This window comes from Mastacembelus armatus, chromosome 3 (assembly GCF_900324485.2).
Source record: "Mastacembelus armatus chromosome 3, fMasArm1.2, whole genome shotgun sequence".
Classification (NCBI taxonomy): Eukaryota; Metazoa; Chordata; class Actinopteri; order Synbranchiformes; family Mastacembelidae; genus Mastacembelus; species Mastacembelus armatus.
In genome coordinates, this window is record NC_046635.1 from 22,793,074 (window position 1) to 22,807,189 (window position 14,116).

The window sequence follows — 14,116 nt, forward strand, 5'->3', positions numbered from 1 at the left end:
CCTTAGTCAGGGATGTGACCAAGAACCTAGTGGTCCTTTGAGCAAATCTTGGACAAACCTGTGCAGAGATGGGGATTACCTGTTATAGGGGGTCTGAATACTTTCAGAAGTCACAGAAGGTCCAGAGCCTGTAGTGGCTGTAACTGACAGCAGAAACTGTTATCCCAATGCAGTTAATGGGTTTTTAAAATATTGTATTAGAAATTGTGAGTAATCCACACTAAATATAGTATGTAAATCGGTCACATTATGGTTAATATGCAATCTGTTTAATAAGATTAGTAGTTTTGATAATATCTGATGAATCAGACCTATGCACCGTTAATTTGAAGTACAGCATGATTTCACTTTTAACTTTATATGCTGCAGATACGGGTTAGGTTACCAGAACTGTATGTTTTTAGCATGTTGCAGCATGTCAGCATTTAAAATAAACAAACTGGTTGAATTTAATATCTTTATTTTTCTGATGTCCTTTTAACTTTGGAATGACAGATTGAGGCTTTAACTGTTCGACCTTGTACTGGCATTCAAATGGATTGAATCATCATTTTTAGGACAATATTCATCCTAGTCCCTTTGCAGGCCACTCGCTCGGTTCCTTAATATGAGAACTAGAATGTGACTCATCTCATCATAATCTTTTAAGGCTCCTGAAATTACATTACAAACAAGGTCAGAGCATATTCAGAAATAATAAGATTTCGATAATCATTTTTAATCCCCGCCTGCTGTTACACCACAAGACAAATTGCATTGTTTATTTATTTTCCATCAGTGCATTTGCCGAAAACAGTTTTGGTTTCCTTTCTCAGTACAAGGATTAATGCTTCAACCCATCCCCACCCCCCAAATCCCGTGCTGTGGAGTTGAGCTTGAATCTGTAAAGAGGTTTCTGCAAGATTGCAACGTTTGACAGTGGAGACAATCTCACCCCTACCCCACAATGCACTTGGGTCAGGTTCGTTTAGGTGTGACCATGGGATTGGTCCCTACGGGAGCAATTAGTTCACACTAAAGGATCTGTGATGGTGGGAGCGGCAGGATGTCAAAGAATGGCTTCGCCCATCGTCAGCTAAACGCCTGTTACCCTCAGCTCCTGTGAGGCTGAACTGCCAGTGTTTCTGGGTAACTGCTTCCTATTTGCATATAGTGTGGCTCGGAGTGATTTCAGACTCCATTCACCGTAACCTGTTTTGCTGTGTCATATCATGATTGGTGGCGCTGTGTATATGTATGTCTGTGCACACTGAACTGCTTAAATTAAAAGGCCAACAACAAAGCTGTGCCTTAAAATCTGTTCACTTAATCATACTCTCAAACAGGCATTATACATGTTTTCTCTTTTCCTTCCATCAAAACTTTGACTAACGGACACGTTAGATGTGAGCTTGGGAGGTAGCTCCAGCTCTTCCCCATCTTAAAAACTGATGCAAACTAGATGAAACTTTTCAGAAAACAACCACTATGCTCTTCTTCAAAGTCTCATTCATCTCTGCCAGTCATCCTTCAGCACTGACAATTTATTCATCATGCAGGAACAAAGTGCTCCAGATTTGTTCTTGGAGTACAGAACGATTTCACTTGGATGCCGTCTCTGTAAGATAATAACGTGAATCCCTGCTAATAGCTGCAGTTATCACCATTAACACATTGTGAGAGTAACATCAGCTTTGACAACACTGACGAAAGTTTTGGCATACTCTGACATTCTTTTTATCTGAAGCACAAAGACACCTAGTGACAGGGATTCTTTTTGTTTGCCAAAGAGAAAAGACCAGTTGTTATGGTTACAAGTTATAAATAGAGCAGCTAGGAGTGTAGGTGACAAGGGAACTGAGAGTTTCAGGATGAAAGACACAGATGAAATCCACCCCACAATCCCTTGCTGCAGATCTGCTAACTTAAAGGGAAATGTCAGTGTTGGCAGACATCAGCCAACAAGAACCTGTACTGCATCAGTTAAAGTATGCACATAAGCTGACTTGAATATCAGATTCTCTTTTTTTAATCTCTGTTTCCCGTTGCTGCTTGGCTACTGCAGTTTTAAAGTTCAGTCTTGAAACAGAGTAGCAGAGAGATACGGAAGGTTTATCTTGTCTACTGAAGTTTGTGTGCGTGGCCCCCTCCCCTGTGATTTTTGGCATTTGTGTCATGCACATTGTTCTCTGCCCCAGCGCCCAGCACTGAGGGCCTCCTGATACAGCCCATAATTAGAAGCAGCTCAAGGATTTAATGAAGAGGCGCTCACTTGATGGCAGCAGCGCTTGAGACATTGCCAGTGGCTCTGACTTCAAAGCTGGAGCTGTGGCTCCTCAGCAAAGGCCAGGGAAAAGCTGCAACGAGATAACAAGTCATGGCTTTCTTTTGATTTGTGGCATGCCAGGGCACTTATTATATAGGTTTGCAGCCAGCAAGGGCATGAAAAAGGTTGATCAGTGTGGAATTGCACTACTGGGCAATGAGTATCATCAGCAATAGAACCCAGTAATGACGCGAGTGGGAATCTGGATAAGATAGACTGCATGAATTTCCTCCCCCTGCTAATTCCCTGCCAATAACTACCAGGATCACTCCCTATCATCTACTGTACTTTAGAATGCGCTGCCTTCCAGAAACAAACTCTGGAGGAGCTTTGTGCTCAACCCAAAAGGCTTAGAGAAGAGGGATGTGTTTCAAAGTCATTTTCAACTCTGACAGTAGCAAACTTTAGAAAAACACTGTAGTTCCTGAAGAAAAGTTCAATGACAATTGCGATATACGTATGAATATTAATGACGTGTTGTCAGACTATACCTTAATACTGTTTGCTTGTAAAACAGGTAAGTTTTGGTGCAATGTTCATCATACAGTCACATTGGGTGCTGGTGTCTGAGCATTAAGGAAGCAGTTAATACCCTCAGTTGAATTGCCGAAGGGCTTCCACCCACACATTCATTTCATATTTACGACATTCCTCTGACTTCATCTCACTGATAAGATACTTTTTATCATTCTGAGATGTCCTCAAATTTAGAGGTTTCATTATTCCCTTTATAAATTGTTATATAAGCTCTTTCCATGGTATACACAGGGTATACACAATGTACACTTGTGTACACACTGACTTCAAAGCATTTTGGGAAAGGATTTAAGAGACTTTTTTAAATTATAAATCCCTAGAGCTGATTACAAATATGTAACCTAATCTCAGTTCAGGAGCAAAAAAAAAAAAAAAACTGGAGACTTCTTCTCTATTTCATGGTTTTCAAAATTGTTTCAGCAACACAGTCATTATCTTTCTCACTGGTCCTCCAGCGTGTCCCCTGTCACCAAAGAAAGACCACGTGGCTTTAAACTTAAACTTTAAACTTTAAAGGCAACAGTCTGTTGAAAAAAGATACTACATCTTCAAACGTGGAATTATGCTATATCCAAGATGATTAGGCTCAAAGAATAAAAAGTTGAGGTAGACTTTTTTTAGTTTCTTTTTCTTTTATTAGTTCAAAGTAGGTTCTAAGGAATCTTTTTTTTTTAATTGAGAATCCTGCATCAAATCTGTAGATCTACAGTTTTCATCTTTGTTTACATTGAACAGCCAATGTTTTTGACCCACAGAAAAGAGATGCATGATACATGTGGTCTATTGGTTTCAGATCTGGTTAACAGGAAGAAACATTAATATACATGAAACCAGTTTGAGATGACTTTGTGACAGGGGGCAATATGAAGTAGCCATTAGAAGTTGGGTAAATTGTGGCCATGAAGGGATGCACATATTTAGAAACATTACTCAAACACACTGTCAGTCAAACAATGATTGGGTCAATTACAAATCAACTTCTGCCAGGAAAATATTCCCAGTGTCACTGAACCACCAGCACCACCACCATGTATGCCAAATTCTGTCTCTACCATCTACCATGTGACCACTCAGAGGGGAACCTCTTATGTCCTTTGTCTGTTGTAGCCAGTCTGCCTCAAGGTTTGATGTGACTGTTGCCACAGTTACTTCATTCAAATCTATCTGGCCATGCTCCTCTGGCCTTTCTCATTAACCAGCATTCCCATCTGCAGAACTACCAATCACTGGATGCTTTTTGTTTCTTGCCCACTTGTCAGTGAACTCTAGAGATGTTGTGTGTGGAAGTCTGTAAATGAGCCCATTTGGCTCGTTCATGGCAAAAATCATGCCATCATGCCAAAGTCACTGCGATCACTTTTTTTTTCCCATTTTGATGTTTGATGTGAACATTAACTATAACTCCTTACCTGCAGCTATATGCTTTTATGGATCACACTGTTGCCATATGATTGGCTGCTAAGATAAATGTGAAAACAAGCAGGTATATGTGTGTTTATATATGTATATAAATAAACTGTATATCAACAACTGTCCTTTATTTTAAATAATTTCATTTCAACTCATGAATGCAGTACCTTGTGTTTTCTTGCTTCTCAACATTAATAACAATGTGTGTTAGAACCCCATGAGGGCTGGGTGTCCTTGGAGCTATTACACTTGAATAAAATTATTTGGTATCTACTAATATAACAGGGGTTGAGGAGCTAAAAATATCTTCCCTTGGATAGTTTATCATGATACAAAAAAATACTTTTGCATGAATGATTTGGCAAAATTATATTAATATTTTCATCTCTTATTATCTCTGGCAGGAGAGGCAATTATTTTGTAGTGATGGAGTGTCACTGCTAAATGAATAACCAGTTGTCACAGCCCACCGCTGAGAACAGGGGGCATCACTGTGTGAATATAAAGTCCAATATATTGGCAATTAGCTGCTACCCTCCATTCCCCTCCAAAGCGTAAATAACATTTACGTTACACTGTTTCTTTCAGTCAAGCTTCTTCTGAAGGGTTACACATATTATCAGCTCATTACAATGACGTGCACACACACACAAGCTCCGTTATTCTTATTAATCTGCTCGTCTCCCCCCAGCTCTCAAAAGTGTCACATAATGAGTATTTATGACTGAGGACTATCCACTATTATATAAGATACTACATTTTATGTTTGGACCATTTTCTGATGTTTAGAAATGTGAGACTTAAAATGTCTGATTAACAAAACAGCACATTTGCAGACTTAAATGACAGATTCAAGGACTATAAATCTTTAACATATTTTCCTATTCCAAAAATATGCAATATCTGAATGGGCAAGTCTCATTTCCTTGTAAATCACCACACAATGCATGTTCAGAATTATGATGTGCCACCCTATCACAATTAATTTGTAGAATTTCCCCAGGTAATCGTCACTCACCTACTTGGTTAGTTTGCAAATTACATCCCCACTTCATGAACAAAGCGGTAGGGAGACTTCACTTCTTACCTTTTTCAGCTTTCTTTTCAGTTTAGTCTCAACTAATTCGCATTAATTGAATGAAATCAGTATAATTTTCTCTGCAGAGTACAAGATCAAAAAATTCTGCTCTTACACACTGCCAGCTGTTTAGTTTCTGAAACAAACTAAGTAGGATGTTAGATCAACACACTCTACTTCTTTTAAATTCATATTCATTCTGTTTCTTTGTCTTTTCGGTCCATGAAGACACAATGAGCCTTCATACTGTTTGCATATTTGCACATACAGTGTGCACAGCAAGGATAAATGCTGATTAGAGCCCTAAATGACCACCAGTTTTTTGTTTTTTTTTATTTTAAAGTTCACAAGAACAGACAAAAGAAGGAGAAGAGAGACAGGGATGACAGAAGAGAAAGCCTTTCTTTGTGGGTTTGCATACACGGCCCTGAAGGACTCATTGAGCTATTCAACCAAGCTGTTCTTTAGAGAGAAACCATCAACGGTGCCAGTCTTCTGTTTTCAACAGTTTTTTGAACTAATTATACAAGGCAACGATTCCACAAACCTTGTATATTTGTACATTTGTTGTGGCTGGATTTTGTTCATGTTATGAGAAAGAATGAAATATGATCTTAATTATGGCCATAGTGAAGATCTAAACAGGCATAATAGAGTATGACTAAAAGTAATAATATATTATACATACACAATTAATGTAAGAATCTTCCATATATATTTACACAAGTATTAACAATAAAACATATTTTAAGTGTCAAAAGTATGAATGGCCCCTATCAGAGGGATACATAGGATATAGCATTATATAAGCAGTATGTTGTAGCTGGATGAGGCAGATCATTTTAACTACCGTATGTTATGAATGTATCCATCACACAGCTCCAATACTGACCTTGGATAAGTGACCAATTCATACTATTATTTCTTCATATTGTTTCTTCTGTAACTTAGATCCATTCAATCTCAGTCAGTCACCAGTGCAAGTACATTTATTATGGTATTATTTATCCCAACGAGTTCAGCTGGATGTTTATATAATTTTAGATTGGGTGATAACAGTGTATTATACTTTATGACCTGGTCATACGTGTGACATATAAAAATCTGCAAACTAAGTAGTACTGTAACTATATCTGTCAAATGAATAGTAGCAAGTATAGTAAAAGAGAAATACCCAACTACAGCAAAGTACAAGTCCCTGAAATGCGTACAGACCAGACTGTAGGTCAGCTACACATTGCACTTTGTTCTTCACCACATTCATGTTAAAAGAAAACAATGGACACTACATTAAAATGCCTGGTTCTCAATTTTTATGTGAAACAGTGAAAGTGTCTTTACACTGCACACGCCCAAGGTCACAGTTCTTCTACAGCCACCTTCTCTGTCTGTGATGTTGATTTTGAATGACCAGACATTTAACAGAAGCATATGTGTCATTTTGAAATTAAAACAGATGGTTTCTATTCTTTCTGCTTCTCCACTGTTAAACCTGAAGGACATTTGAGGGTAATAATGATGGATCTACCATATGCCTGGACACTGGCACAGCTGACCTACTCTGGAAAGAAGTTGCATTATAATTGAAATTACTTATCAGCTAAAGTCAGTGGCTTTAGAGCAATCCAGTTTTAGAATTTGATGACGATAAATCCAGATGAAACGTGTGCTGTCCCTAATCCTCTTCAATCATAAACAGCTGCTCTGGGTTTTGATGTGACTGTTGCTTAACCTGTGGAGAGAGCGGCCTTTGATCTGGATTTGGGTTGGCTTGTGCTAACCTGATTCCTTGTCCCATGCCATCTGTCATAGTTTTATTACTCCTGTTTTTTAAAATACATTTGAAAAGGCAAAACAGCATCAAGAAGACATTTTAGTCCTTTATGAGCCATTATTCATTTTATAAACTTTGCTTTAACCACACTTCACTGAGCCTGCACACGTGTCCTGGCTATGATTCTCATTTACACTCATTTGGTATCTGTGTGCGGCTGAATACAATCATAGTTATCACCTTCCTTAAGTCACTTACAGAATCGTATAATGAATTCCAATTCTTGCGACTTTGCTGTTTGAATTAATTCGTTTGGAGTGACACATAATAAGATATGCTTACATGGTATGTAGACAAAGAAGAATCAGATGCAGCTTAGGATAAGTTCAAGTTTATTTTGTACTGAGTGGGCATGTTATCTATTGCTAAGGTGTATTAAATGACAGTTTCATGAGAAACTGTTGAGAAATGTTTTGCATTCTCACCTTCAAACAGATTTCATACAGATGTGCTATAGGTTAATGAGGACATTTGTTTGGTCTATGAGTTGCCACAACAAATAGACGGGTTGAACATTATTTAAAACATTATCTTGAAGACTAGTTATTATAACTTCTTTGAACAGGTTGTATCACAACACAGGGACCCAAGCAGAGAATGATCATTCCAGTCTGAATGTACAAGGCTTTGTTACTGGCCTCCTTTAAGATGTGAAACCTGCCTCTCATTGCAATAAATTTGAATTGAAGTTGCCATGAACAATATTTATATTAATACCAAACCAAATGATTTAAAGCATTAATGCAATATGCACATCTATGCAGCCTCCAGCCACTTTCAGCTCATTTTCTTTGTGCAATAAACCACAAATGCTGGTACAAAGAAAAACTGGAGGCAGCTGCTGCAACCCACAACTTTAGACTAAGCAATTATTAGATAGCTGTCCAGCATAGAGTAACCAAGGCAACAAAAGCGGGGTCAGATGGCATGGAAACTTCAGCTTAAGTAAGGGAACTGCATGTACAATAATGCAATTTTTGTGATTCATCCTTAAGCTGGTTCGGGTTCATTATCAAATCAGAACCTGATAGCTTAATGCAGCTCTAACTAGTTTCCTCTGTGCAAAGTACATAGGGACAATTTGTCCTCTACTGAGTGCAGGGTTATTTACGCAACTCTGAAAGTCTCCGCTGCTTTCTATAGTTAACTTCATCGTGTTCAGCTTCCTGGAGATCAACCTCTAGTGAGTCTCCTAACGACAGCAGCCCTTTCAGAGGCATATTAACAAGATGGATACCAGCAGACATGACTCTACCATTCATCTCTCACTCTGGCACCTAAGTAGGTGGAAAGGAATTGGCACATCATGCCTGTGCCACCAGCATTGCACCCATGGGGATGCAAATGTCAGAACTGTCAAACTTTGAAAGATAGTGGTCTTACAGTAAAATAAAGATAACAGCATTCTGTTTTTAGCAGTGAACTCTATGAGTGACACAATGTTTTTTTCCTGTGTGTATGTTTTCCAGCTGCCAATCCCCAAGTGGTCATTTGAATGTTGAGAAAATAACATGTCCCATAATTAAATGCATAAACAATTTATAATACTTTGTAAAAAAAAAAAAAAGCAAAGTAATCAATCACATGATTCCCTCAAAGGTTTTCCCATGCAATCTGGACATAGCACATGAGTGAATAGTCTGCAGGTACATTAAGATGAACACACATTGACCTTGGAGCCATGTATGTGGTCTTAATAGTTCAATTCCAATTGCCAAAGCAAGACTGATTCAACCTGTCATACGTGGCCATAAATAATGCTTCCCCATCATAGAGACAGATTATGTCTGCCTGGCAGGAGTAGTCTTAATGCTTCACACGTTGTATTAATATCAGTTATATGGGAAGAAAATTACATTTAGCCATTGAAGAGAGAAAGATTATGCCATATTCTCTGACCAAGAGAAGTGACAATATGTTCACACTAAACTAATATGGTCTGAGGACTGACCCCTGTGGGACACCACATTTAACAAGACAACTAAACTAAATCAGACCATTCTCAATCTGATCTCAAGAACAGTGTAGACCAAGGTGAAATACAGAACAAGACACATCAGGAAGGATGAAAACGGTTTATACCATCTGTACTATTTAGCTACCTCTAAGCTTCACAGTGAGGAAAAGTATGATTTTCTCCATACTGTTCTCATAAGTTTGAGTTTTTCAAAACAACTGTTGTTTCATGTCTTACTGTAGTGGAGGGTGTTAATTAGTCTACTACTCATCTGCTAAAGGACTTACTAATCAGCAAAGCTTTACCTCAAAGAGGCCCCCTACTGAGACAGCCTAAGCTGAAATTTCCATTCTTCTGTTCACCGAGCCTCTTGTGTGTGGTTGTACAGCTAGTAATCAGTTCTTCCAAGCAGGCAGCGGTCTATATATACTGTACTACAACAAAATGTTCAAAAAAGCCAGTTAATTTTGAAATTAGTGAAAAATCAAACAGGCAGAATAATAATTAGCACAGACCTACAAGAAAACTGTGTATTCATGTCTTCACTTGTCTTTTGTAGCTTTGTAGATTACGTCAACTGACAAAAGTGATTAAAAAAAAGTGTCAGTCTGAAATTGCTGAAATAACTCCAAGGTCTTTCTGACACAAAGGACAAGTCATGAATACAAAGCGACAGTGCATATCAGTCATTCAGTCCCATATTTTCTTCTCTTTTGGTTAATGTGTCTGTTTGTATTATGAACACAGAACACTGGGCAACATATTAAAACTGCTGACCAAAAATGAGTTGAGGCATTTAAGTCACCCATGTAAAGAATTACAAAAGACTTTCAGTAATGAGGATGTGCAGCATAAGACTGCTCTGAATGGCTGATCATTTTCTATAATCTTTGACGGCTGTCATCATAAATACAAGGGTTGAAGTATGTCCCGCGCACAATTATGACCAAAATTTTGTTAGCAATAGCAATTTTCTTTTTCTTACAAAGTTTACCACCCATACACTGATAGAAATCTTATAAATAAGTATCTGATGAAGTTAGATTTTAATTGAATTTAGAAAATCTGTTTTTATATTTACATAACAGCAGCTGGCGTGGTTGTGCCCACAAGTTATTGACTTTGAAGTTGATTTTTGTGTATTTGTTTCTTTTTCAGCAACTCTCTCATTTGCATTCATTTTCTTGCTTCCCTTCACACCTGAACTCTCCAGTATAAGCAAAGCTTAACTGTTAGCCAGCAGCTAGGCTTTCGGCCTTGCAATTTATATTTCCAATTGACTTATATTTATGCACTAACTAAAACCGAGAGATTGGGAGTGTGGCCAAATTTATGAACAAATAAGTGAAACTTGCTCAAGGCAGATCGGTTGCACAGAGAAAAAACAAGGTGTTTAGTACAAAAGAAACACTGCTTTTTAAGAAACCATTCTCACCCATAACCTACTTCATTTTCTATTGCTAAGTTTATTATCTAACTCTTTATAACTCTAATAATTCTTAGGTTACACAGTGTGCAATGACTGGTGATCCCACATCAAATCAGTTTTAATACCTTTGTGTATATATATATAAGATTAATTTATACATTTTACATATACTTGATGTGAGTGCCTGAGGTTAGTAAGATCAGTGTTGTATTGGAGCTGCTAGATGACAAAGCAAGTACAAAAAGCTAATAACACTGGTTTCCCTTTGCCTCTAGGGACATATAGGTGCAAGGACATAAACAAGCTTGAAAGAAAGTTATTTTTTTTTAAAGTTGGCCAAAAGGTTAAAGCTATTAAAATAAGAGAGGCCCCATGTTGTTTTATATCCCTGTGTACCAGCTATATAAAAAATGCTGCACTATTGGCATAATCATACATGAAAACAAGCTGATGTTAAATGACTTAAATATGTATTAAAAGTTAAATGTTTGTTGATATGATGGTTTAGTGCAGGACTTCAAACGTTACACACTTACCAGAAGGTATTACAGTGTAAACCCACTGAGCAGAATCCACTGCCTGCAGAGAGCTTTTTGTGTTTTAATTAAACCCTGTTCTGGACATCTGAAGAGAGTAAATAATCTGAGTCAATAGTGCTTCTCGCCACATGTCACTATCTGTCTAACTGACTGAAGCATTTTTGCACTGGGTGAGTTTCTAGAGGGAACTTAAAGGGATCTGATCTGTGTTTTGAGTATGAATCTCTCATCCCTCAGTGTCTTGAAAAGTGGCTATAGGGTCACTCTGGCATTATAATTCACATCTTGGTGTCCATCTTACTAATGTTTTGCCTCTATATTCCCTAGAGTATACAGGATACTCTTGTCCTAGTACTCTATAGATTACATACTGACAGAAAACTAAATTTGTGTTTATGTTGACTAAGATCAATGTAATTGCAAAAATTATTGGTGAGAGCAGTTTATGCAAATGAAGGGATATATACTTTCATATCTGGAAGGTGCCCTCATCAATCTCAGACTTGTTTGTTGTGGGTATGGTGAGCGGCTCAAGGACAGCAGACACTGAAGGAATGAAAGCAAGACTTGTTTTCTTCATGAGCTGGTTTGAACTCAGAAAATGCATCTTTCTAGCCATGATTATTGAAATCTTTTACTGTAAAACCACCCTTTCAAACATTTCACCAGAAATTTCATGGTGATGAGTGTTTCCAGCCACCCTATTTTCCCACTGGTCTACACATGTATTTATTTTGGCCCTTTTTTGTCCTGGAAATCCTAATGTCTTTGAAGATGCCCCTCCTTCCATTGCAAATGTCCAAAGCCTGTGAGGAGTAAAGTTCTGAGTTCAAAGCCTGACAGTTCAACTGTATGAGCACAACTTACAGCTGCCACTAGAGATAAAATTTAGGTTGCAGGGGAATTGGCACTCAGTCTACAGTGGCAGTGGTGGCTTGATGCCCGGTGTCCCAAAGTCCTCCTTTGTACTACCAGCAGAAGCACTTGCTTTCTGCCGGAGGGCCGCAAAACAAAACAATACAAAATTATGTGTAGCATGAGGATATATTCATGACCGCTTGTCAGGAGAGTGAATCAAGCCATTGATTGGTTTATAATCTGACCTTTCTGTAAGTCTATTATGTTTTGCAATAAGGATGACTATAATTGGATTGTACCTTCCCTTTTCAAAAGTGGCAGAAGTATGCACATAAATATAATGAGTACCGGGAAAAACTGCCTGTAGTTCAAATTAGCCACAACTTACTGAGAGCAATGGCCTCATTTGGTTTAGACCACACTGGCAGAAAAGGTGATGGAAAGGTTAGGAGTTTAATGAATAATATATGGAAATCAAAATAAGTTGTCAGTGTTAATTTTTCAGCAAAATGTTTTTTCCTGAATAACGAGTGTACACTTTAAAAGAGCTTAGACATGGACAAATGACATTCTGCAAATGATTTATACATTAATTTGCTGAATACTTCCCCCTGAAGATCTTCATACTTGATGGTAAATTCTGCATCCACTTATATAAAATTGAAATGAATGTTAAAGATAACTTTGATCTACCTCGACTGGAAGTGTTTATTAAACTATTAAAAGTTTTTTCATCAGTGTAAAAATGTAAAAATGTCTTATTACCATAAACCCTATCATCACAGTGAAAATCTGCTCATCCTTCACACTGGGTGCTGGCAGTCAGTCATATATGCCTGGATGCTGTCTTTTGTGACACATGGTTAATTAGAGTTACATGCATTGTGTATTTCCAGTTGCTCTTAATCATTAATTAATTATTTCTCAAAATCCCTCTGCATTGTGTCAAAAGAGAGTTGCATCTCCCCCTACTGTTTTTACTGTAAAAGCACTGTTGCAGACTCACATCAAAAGAGACAGTGTCCAGTACATTAGTAAAGATTTTTGTGTGCACTCTTGTAAGTATCATATCTCATACTGTTTTCAGATTATGAAGGTTTTGATCTGGGAAAAAAAATCCTAAATAGTAACTCTCTGTCTCACCAGCTGTAATTGAAATTTGTAGAATTAAAAGAGTTTACTTAGAAGCTTTAGGTGAGTGAAAACGCAACTGTCTGCAAAAACTCATTGCCATGAAAGACGGTATGAATTAGTAATAAAACAATGGTGTCTCAAACAACAGTGAATGGAAATGTATACACACAATCTTTTCCCTGAAAATCAGAAAAGGTTCTAATTTTCTTTGGCTATTTCATATTTACATGTACAGAGTAGCAGATTAATGTCTGTGGTTATCTAGTGACATGTTAAACAATCACAAACTCTCCACAGTGTTGGCTATTTCATATTTACATGTATAATTTCACTTCCTCAGCACATGACAAAAAGGAACTGAAAACAACATCTGAGTCTACGAGGTGAGGTGTAGTTGTGCTATTCATCTTTTTAGTTAGAAAAAAAAAAAGTCAATATAAAATTTTAGATGTGGCTTAAAAGTAACTGTTATGGGGATGGATTTTTCAGTTCCGGTTCTGGACTTTTATTTTGGTTAATTTCCTGTTTTCTCCTATGTTGATCATAGGTAGTTTTGTGTTAATTAGTTTGATCAGTTTCACCTGTGTTTAATTAGTCGTTGGTTCTGAGTTTATTTATATCCCCTGTTTTTCTTGGTTCAGTGTCGGAGCATTTACGTTGTTTGCAGCAGTGAGAAGAGGAGGTTTTTGTTTTATGTCCGGAACGACGAGTGGCAGAGATATATTTTGTGTAGTTTGCCCGAGTCTGGTCAATCCAGGGCTAATAAAGTGTTGTGTCCTGCATTTGGGTCCTCTCCTCTCCTCCTTCACCACCAACACATCGTAACAGTAACACAAAGGGAACTGAAAGCTCGGTGTTCTTGTCTGTATGATTGTATAACATAACTTTGTATATTACAGCCTTTTTCAAAATTAAATGTTAGCTGCATGTATCTGTCAAAGACTGTCAAAGACAAAATAAATCACAGAATGTTAAGTGTTAAAGTTAAAGCTCTTAGTGTGGACAGTTCACTATCAGATGTTCTCAGAAATTAAA